Raw genomic sequence first — 8,578 nt, 5'->3', positions numbered from 1 at the left:
GTTCCTCCTACAAGTCGTCTTGGAACACATGTGAAGAAACTCAAAGCCAACGAAACAATTCTTGATGATGCAGAACCGTGAGTTGAAACTAGATCACCTACTAAACTTCTCAGCCCGTGCACAACTATTAATATTTGTTTCTACTGGTATTTAATTTATATTGTTATTCGGGAAAGAATAAAAAAACTGAGTCTGTGTTTGAATAAATTGGAAAATGAATTTATCTGAGCACCCTGAAATATGCCGAATATACTGTGTATATATGTATATATACATATGTGTGTGTGTGTGTGTGTGTGTGTGTGTGTGTGTGTGTGTGTGTGTTTTACGATGGTATTCTATGTACAGTATGCTTTGTGTTTTCCTGTTGTATTTTCTGAATACTTCATGTATCGGTGCAGAATTGGGTGAGCATTATAATGGCAACAATTTTATGAACGTATGTGTATCCCCATTATAATTTCAACCCGGATTCTTGTATAAACATGACTGACGTAAGACCCAGAAATAAGGAAAGTAAGAGGACTGAAGTCTGAGAACTAATAACATGAAGCCTAGTGTAATGGACTGCATAATTATTAACACAACATTCAATCTTAACTCCGACAAATAAAGTATTTTTCTACAATAACAGTGTTACTTTGTGGGGCAGAAACGAAGTCTTAAATAGCATAAATAGTCAGTGAAGGATATGGGCTGATATCACTGGGAACTCTATTCCTTGTTGTTTTTTTTTCCTGTTTATGCAGTATCAGATTGCCTTTCTCCACTGCAATAGCAGTTCCAGTACACTACCTAGCCTGTAAGTCCAGTCTGCAATACTACAGTTGCTTGTCAATCCATTCCAGTTTCTGCAGCCTTGCCATCATTAGTTGTCTCAATCTGTGTAAATAAAAAACGAAGGGCAAAAATCAAGCCTTACAGCATCACAGTTTGTGGACGTCGTAGCAACTCGGTTGCATATGGATCAATACCAACATTCCATGTACAAAAAGACCCACCACTGAACCCAATAATACCCAAGTATTAAATAATACCCAAGTAGTATTTAATACCCAGGTATTAAAATGCACAGCACAGCTGTGCGTGACAGAAATAAATGGAGAGAAATTGTGAATGAATAAGTGATGACGCAGCCCTGAGGGGATATTCTCCCGCATTCGGTCTGATCAGCTAGTCAGGTCAGGTGCGGGTAAGGGGATGGGTCTGTTATGATGTGGCAGGGGTAAACCAGTTCTGCTGTCGGGCCCTGCTGCAGATGTCACTGATTGCATTGCCCAGTTGACCCTTGTGCGGTGTGGTGCGGTGAGGATCTGTCCGCTCTCCCCTTCGGGGCTAAGATGCAAATGAATGTGTTTGAATGGATGAGTAAATGGAGAGTGAGTCGTCCTGTCTCGGCTACCTCCCTTTCCTTGGGGGAAGCAGCCTAGGTATATAGATAGATAGATAGATTAAAATGCACCCAGATAATCCATTTCCTCACCATTCAGCTTTACTGTACATTCAGTGATTTCATTTCTCTCGAAGACCACAACTTTACTCTCCCGTACATTCACCTTTAGATTCCGTTTCTTACACACTCTACCAAGCTCACTAACCTAGCCTTGCAGTTCCCCTTCGTCTTCACTTAACAATACAGCATCATCTGACAAAACAAGAACAGGAAGTCTCAAAACGCTGCCCTCTCTCATTAAGGCCATTCCAACATCCACTACTCTGTTTCCATGTCTTGCATAACTCCATCCATATGCAGATTGAACTATTATGGAGACACGACACATCCCTGCTTCAGTTCAACATTCAGATAAAAAAATTCAGCCAGATCACTATCCCCACGCACTGCAACCCTGATGTCAATAGGTAGATAGGTAAGTCAGTAGGTGGCTACTGTAGGTAGGTAGGTGCTACCAGTGTCGATAAGTGGATAATGTAGAGAATCGTAGATTTCTGCTGCTGACAAATGTAAATAATAGTCATACTTAGCAGTTTGTTGATTGGTCAGGCACCTCAATCACCAGTATTGTGGGCTGCCACCAATATAAATTCATGAGGCGTTGGACAGCGTGGAGACTGTATCGTTCGATCCGATCCGATGATTTTTCGGGGATATGCCTCTGTAACAGTATACACACTCCGGGGGTTAAGGGGTTATATTGTGATGCGGTTACTGTATATTGTTACTGCCTGCCCCTGCGACGGACAGAGTAACGTGACCCCACTGATTGTCGATTTCTTGTCTCCTATCTCCTTCTGCCTCCAACCGATCTCCTATTCCTTCTGCCTCCCTACACCTGGTTTCTGGGTATATTACTACCTGGATTCCGGCCTGGCTGACGCGTGTGTGTATAGCGTCTGGCACGCTTCCATTATGTGGCTAACTAGCTCCCGTGAATGTGTTTGACATACATCCTGTGAATTGGCATTCGTGACAGTCTAGGGCTAGGGGATGTTTCTGTATTCTCTTCCTGTTTCTCCAGACATCTGATTGTTACATATTGTGCTATAAGTATTACATCTTGTTTAAGACTATAGTAATGCCTATAGTAACACAGTTCCCTGCTATCCACACTCCCTTGCTATGGCATATCATTTTTTCCCCTCTGATATCCTTATATCTCAGCGACAGTAAGATTAAAACCAGATGGTGTAGATTCCAGTTTCCACTCGATTAATGCCGGCGTGCCACAATGATCAGCTCTGGCTCCAACCCTGTTCCTAATTCATAACAGTGACCTATCTGTCACCCATAATCCCATCCAGTCATGTGAAGATGATTCAACACTTCACTTTTCATTCACACTTAAACAACCAATCACAAAGTTTAACATCTCTAACTCATAGCTCAGTGCAGCAATTTCCATAAATCAAATGAAAGAGGACAAAATAACATTGTCTCATTTCATGCTACGAAAACCAAATATGTACAATTTACTAATAGTCAGATGTTGCCTGATTCCTGTGTTACCTTCAATGCTACTAATATTCCTATTGCTAAAAGTATTGATATTCTCGATGATTTACCTAACAATATCCTCAGCTGGACCTCTCATGTTAGATCATTTGTTAAAAACGCTTCAAAGAAACTTCTGTTATTGTACAAAGTCTGTAATTTCTTCATTGCTGAGCAGTTGTGCTTTCAGCTTGAATACTGCTCGCCCTTGGGGAATGGATGTGGAGAGGTTGCAGTAAAACACCTGGACAAAATTAAGAACAAAGCTGTTAGAATTAATAATAACCCTAGTATTACAAATGAACTATTTCCTCTACAAGAAAGAAGGAATGTTGCCTCCCGTGCATTATCTTATAGATACTGTTATGGCAATTGCTCAGACGAAGTTGCATCCACCGTGCCGCCCCTCCACGACTTCCTCCACGCTACACGGGCATCTCGTTGTGTTCATAACGGGACTGTCACACTGCCATACTGCAGAAATTCAGCTTATCAGAAATCTTTTATTCCTTGAACTGCATCTCTTTGGAATTCACTTCCCAAGAGTGGTTTCTCCCCAAACTCCAACCTATGGCTATTCAAGTCCGGTTCTTACAGATTTTTTTATGAATGGAGAAGACCTATTATCAGGTTAATGGACTTTTCCCATTTATTTTGTTTTTCCTTTTTCTGTTCTGTTATTTAATAAAATCACCCATATTCTCATTCACTCATATGCAGGTAACACTTCACAGTTCCCTCACATTAAAATACCCATTCACAAAGTTTAGTATCTCTAACTTGCAACTCGATAAAGCAATCCCAATAAATCAAGAATTATCTAAGGTTGCTGAGTGGGAACACAATATCATTGTCATATTTACGCTAGGAATGCGAGACATATAAAATTTACAGACTGACAGACATTGCCTGATTCTTGTATTCTCTAAATGTATTGAAATTCATTGTTTCACTTAACAATACCCTCAGCTGGACGTCTTACTGTACTGTATGTTAGAGGACTTGCTATGATCGCTTCAAAGAAATATGGATTTTTGTATACAGAATCTTCTTCACCGACGAGCAGTTAGCTATATGTTACATGAGTCACGTGCGATCTCGGCTGAAATATTACTGTGGGGTGGATGTGGAGAGGTTGCATTAAAACAACTGGACAAAATTCAGAACAAAGCTGTAAGAATTATAAATAACCCAGCATTTACAAATGTACAACCTCCTCTACGAGTAAGTAGGAATTTTGCCTCCCTTGCATTATTTTACATTTATGGCAAAAACTCAAACGAAATTGCATCCATTGTGCCACCTCTCCACGCCTTTCCCCTCGCCACACAGGCATCTAGTAGAGTTTATGGCAGAAATGGCACGGTGCCATATTGCAGAATTTCTGCCTATCAGAATTCTTTTATTCCCCAAACTGCATCTCTGTAACTCACTTCCCCAGAATAGCCTCCCCCCAAACTTCAACCTACAGCAGTTCAAGTACAACTTTTACACGATTTTTTGGTGAATGGAAGTCACCTGTAATTTGGAGTACGGAATTTTGAAAATTGTTAAAAATCTTCTGTCAAGAAAAACTATGAAAACTTAGCCTGGATACTGGAGGAAGCAGCACTTGAAATAGGAAGTATGGAACTAACACAAAAGAACAACAAACTCTCAAATGAAACGAAACTATGAGTGCAGAAAAGGAGAAACACGAAGGTAATACCTGGAAGAGATAAAGTAAAAGTAGTAGAATTAACAATGACAGCACATAAGAAAATGCAAGATGTGAAGAAATTAAACATGCTGAAAATAAACGAATCCTCTGTCTCAGGATCCAGCGTAAAGGCAAGAAAGAGGAGACAAGAGATAATGAAAAGTCAGATGTATGCTGCAAAGAAATAAAATGATGAAAAACACAGTCGAGAAGAAATTGTCAGAATGGTGGAAGAATTGTACGGTTACCTGTACATGTTAGATGAACAGACTGCACGTCGTTGGAAACCGGTATCTACAAACATTCTATACGTAACCACAAAAGAGAGAATAATACCTTTGAAAAGTATGAATTTTTGAAGCTATTCGCCTTGAATCTTGGTGGTCATCTTAAATGCCCTGGTGCTTACATATATATATATATATATATATATATATATATATATATATATATATATATATATATATATATATAGATATAGATATAGATATATATATATATATATATATATATATATATATATATATATATATATATATATATATATATTAGGGTACGTCATAAAAAAATAATTTAATTGTTCAGTATTTTTAGCATATTTGCATACGTCATTCTCACTTTTTCTTTTCTTTACAGATATAGATTGAATTCGATACTAAAACTAGATCTAGTTCGGAAACATGGCTTGTAGGTCTGCCTTTGGCTGAGTTTTCCAGAGTGAAGCTTCTTAGTTGTGGAGAAGTTTTATGATTCCTGTACCATCATCGGGAATTAAAAACATCCTTGGAGGCTTGTGTGACTTTCTCAGCGAAACAAGAGGCAAAAGTCTGGGATAAAGCCAAGACTCCAGTTATTGATTACTACCATCATCTAGTAAAGGTTAGCAGGTTATGTGCTGAGCACACGAAGTTGAAGATAAGCAAAATAAGAAGTTCTGGAGAAGCACTAGAAGACAGGACACGATTCCAAGAACATCTACATGAGCATTTTGATGTCTACCACCGCGACACACTCTGCTTGAAGAAGATCGAAGATGACCGGGATTTTGTCACAGCTCAGCGCAAACCTGGTTGACCAGGAATCATGATCGTAGTTGGCAAAAACTGATGCAAGTGGGAAAGAGCAAAAGAAAAAAACAACAGGAGCAACATACAAAAAATGAAAGACACGATCCACAGAGGCTGCCTTGGATGCAAAGGTGGATCTGGAACCTTTGTCTACCTTTAGCAGTCCTGGATCAGACAATTAAGATTCATTCGTGCCATCACCTCTCCACGTACCAGGAACATGTACTAAACGACCCCGACGAATTGCGGTTGTCAGTGGCCAGGTGGCTTCGGCTCTCGGCTCTCGACAGGACTCAAGTCATTGATCAAGAGAGCAGCTCATATCCTTACACCTTTTGCATCCCATCTTGGCCACGATGTGAATAAGCTGGATATCAGTCCAAGTGCTATCAGAAAGGAATGGAGTGTTCATCATACAACTTTAACCGCTGAACTGAGGCTAAAATTCTGTCCCACTGTTCCTCTCACTCTTCACTGGGACGGTAAAAGCATGTATATGACTGGTTGGGATATCGATCGTTTACCGATTCTGGTCTCTGGTAAAGCAGTAACGAACTTTTGGCAGTCCCCAAACTCCTTGATGGTAAGGCAGAACCAACGACAGTGGTCACCGGAGCAGCCCTAAAATAATGGAACATCGAAGATCATATCAAGTCCCTGTGCCTTGATTCAAGAGTAGTGAATGATAGAAGGAAAGCCGGAGTGTGCCTTAGAATTGAATAGATCCTGCAAAGGAACCTTTTACATCTGTCTTGTAAACATCGCATTTTTGAAACTGTATTGGGGGCAGTGTTCAATTGCCTGGCTCTAGGGAAAAAAAAAAAGGAAGGCCAAACATTTCTTTATTTGTTGAATTTAGGGAGTTCTGGCCTGGAAGATGAAAGAATGAGACTGGCGATTGAACCATGGCGAGACAACGTCTTAAAATTTGCTCAGCAACACCCCTTCGTCCTGCAGCCTCGAGATGATTGCAGGGATATACTCGAGTTGATAGTGATGTTTTTGGAAGAAATGCCTAATGGACACCCCGTTGTTACAGTCAAGGCTCCAGGAGCAATACATGGAGCCAGATGAATGGCTAAGGCCACTTATCCTTTAGAGCTGTGGCTATTCAGGCACCACTTTATTGAAATGAGAAACCATCCCCAGTCCACCAATGGCGGACAAAACCAGACGTACAGTTTCTGAAACAGTATCAGCGACCTGTGTTTGTCGTCCGGTACTATGTTCGAGCATGGTTCACTGTTGACAAATCTTCCATTACCCCACATGTGGATCTTACTTTATTGCTGAAACTTCCCCTTTAATAGAAATGCTATTTGCAGAGATGCAGCCATTAAGACGTTTGGAAAACACCTATGACACTTGCTGGAAACGACATTTGGTTTGTCAGTGTTTGATGAAGGTGTTTCTTTCGATGATAAAAGGAAAATGGTTGCAAATATGGGCACAGCGCAGAATCAAGACAGACCTTGCCACCATGTTGCTCCTGCAGATGTAGCTGGAAAAACCCCTTCCAGAGTTGTTCACCACCAAGACCTAGGAAATATGCACCATACTGGATATTGGCTCTGAATTCCTGTTGGATGATCCAGAGCAATGGCCGAAATTGGACTCCTACATGGCTGGAAAGGCAAGCGTGGATATCCTCATGGAAGTCAACAATACAACTGAGTGTGGCGTTTCGATGATCACAGAATTCAAAATGTATAACACATGACTTGCTTGTGTGTGACAATTAATGCTATTCTGTAAGTTATGTAAATGTGCTGTGCTGTCACAACGTTTACCGGTAAGATGCATGACTCAAGATCTATTAAAGTATTTCTGGAAGATAAATTAATCATCCGTGAATTGTATAAAATATATGAAATTTTTTATGAAAGATATTTTCATAGTGCTTAAAACGTATAAAACTACGCCCAATTAACTGCAAAAGTGCTCCTTTAGGCACAGGCAAAACATACATGATTTGGTGTCTCGTCAGGCACTCCTCCATGTTTCCATTTAGGTAGTGCATTTTTGTGCGTTTTCATTCGATTGTGGAGAGTTTTCAATGAGAACTTCATAGGTTTGTTGATGTGGCTCCTTTGCTTATGTGGGGAATGGCTGGGAGAGGGAGGGATGTGAGAAGGGAGGATGTAATAAGTAGGATGGAAGTAGTGGAAGCAATCAAGAAAGACAAAATATGGAAAGCCCACAGGAATTGATGAAGAGTTTGGTGAAATGATGAAGCTTGGGCGAGAGATAGTAGCTGAATGGATAAGGAAGATATGCAGACTGGTCTAGGAGGAATGTAGAGTCCTGGAGGACTGGAAGCCATGTTTAATTATTCCTCTGTCCAAAGGAAAAGAGGAAAAAGAACTGTGTGGTCATCATAGGGGCATTTGTCTCCTTAGAGTAATAGGAAAAGTGTACAGTAGGATACTTATTGACAGAGTTAGTGAAATAACAGAGGAATTAGTTGGAGAAGAACAGGAAGGTTTTAGGAAAGGAAGAGGTTGTGTAGATCAGATATTCGTCCTTAGGTCTTTAGTGGAAAAATTTCTAGAGAAGGGAATGAAGTTTTATGTGGCCTTCATTGACTTGGCGAAAGCATATGGCAGAGTAAATACACAAGGAATGAGGAAAATATTAAGAATATATTATGTAAATGGAAAGTTGTTGAATGGTGTGAAGAGTACGTATGAGGGTGCAAAGGCTGCAGTTCATGTGGATAGCGAACTGTTTTTTTTTTTTTCTATTTTAATGTTGGACTGAAACAGCGATGTGTCATGTCTCCATGACTGTTCACTCTGTGTATGGATGGGGTTATAGGAGAGATACAAGGTAGGACAGTGGATGTCTGAGCAGCCCTAATGA

This window comes from Coenobita brevimanus, chromosome 19, assembly GCF_032717465.1.
Source record: "Coenobita brevimanus isolate Jiangsu-jjx chromosome 19, ASM3271746v2, whole genome shotgun sequence".
NCBI classification, from domain to species: domain Eukaryota; kingdom Metazoa; phylum Arthropoda; class Malacostraca; order Decapoda; family Coenobitidae; genus Coenobita; species Coenobita brevimanus.
Note: the sequence above shows the minus strand (reverse complement) of the source record.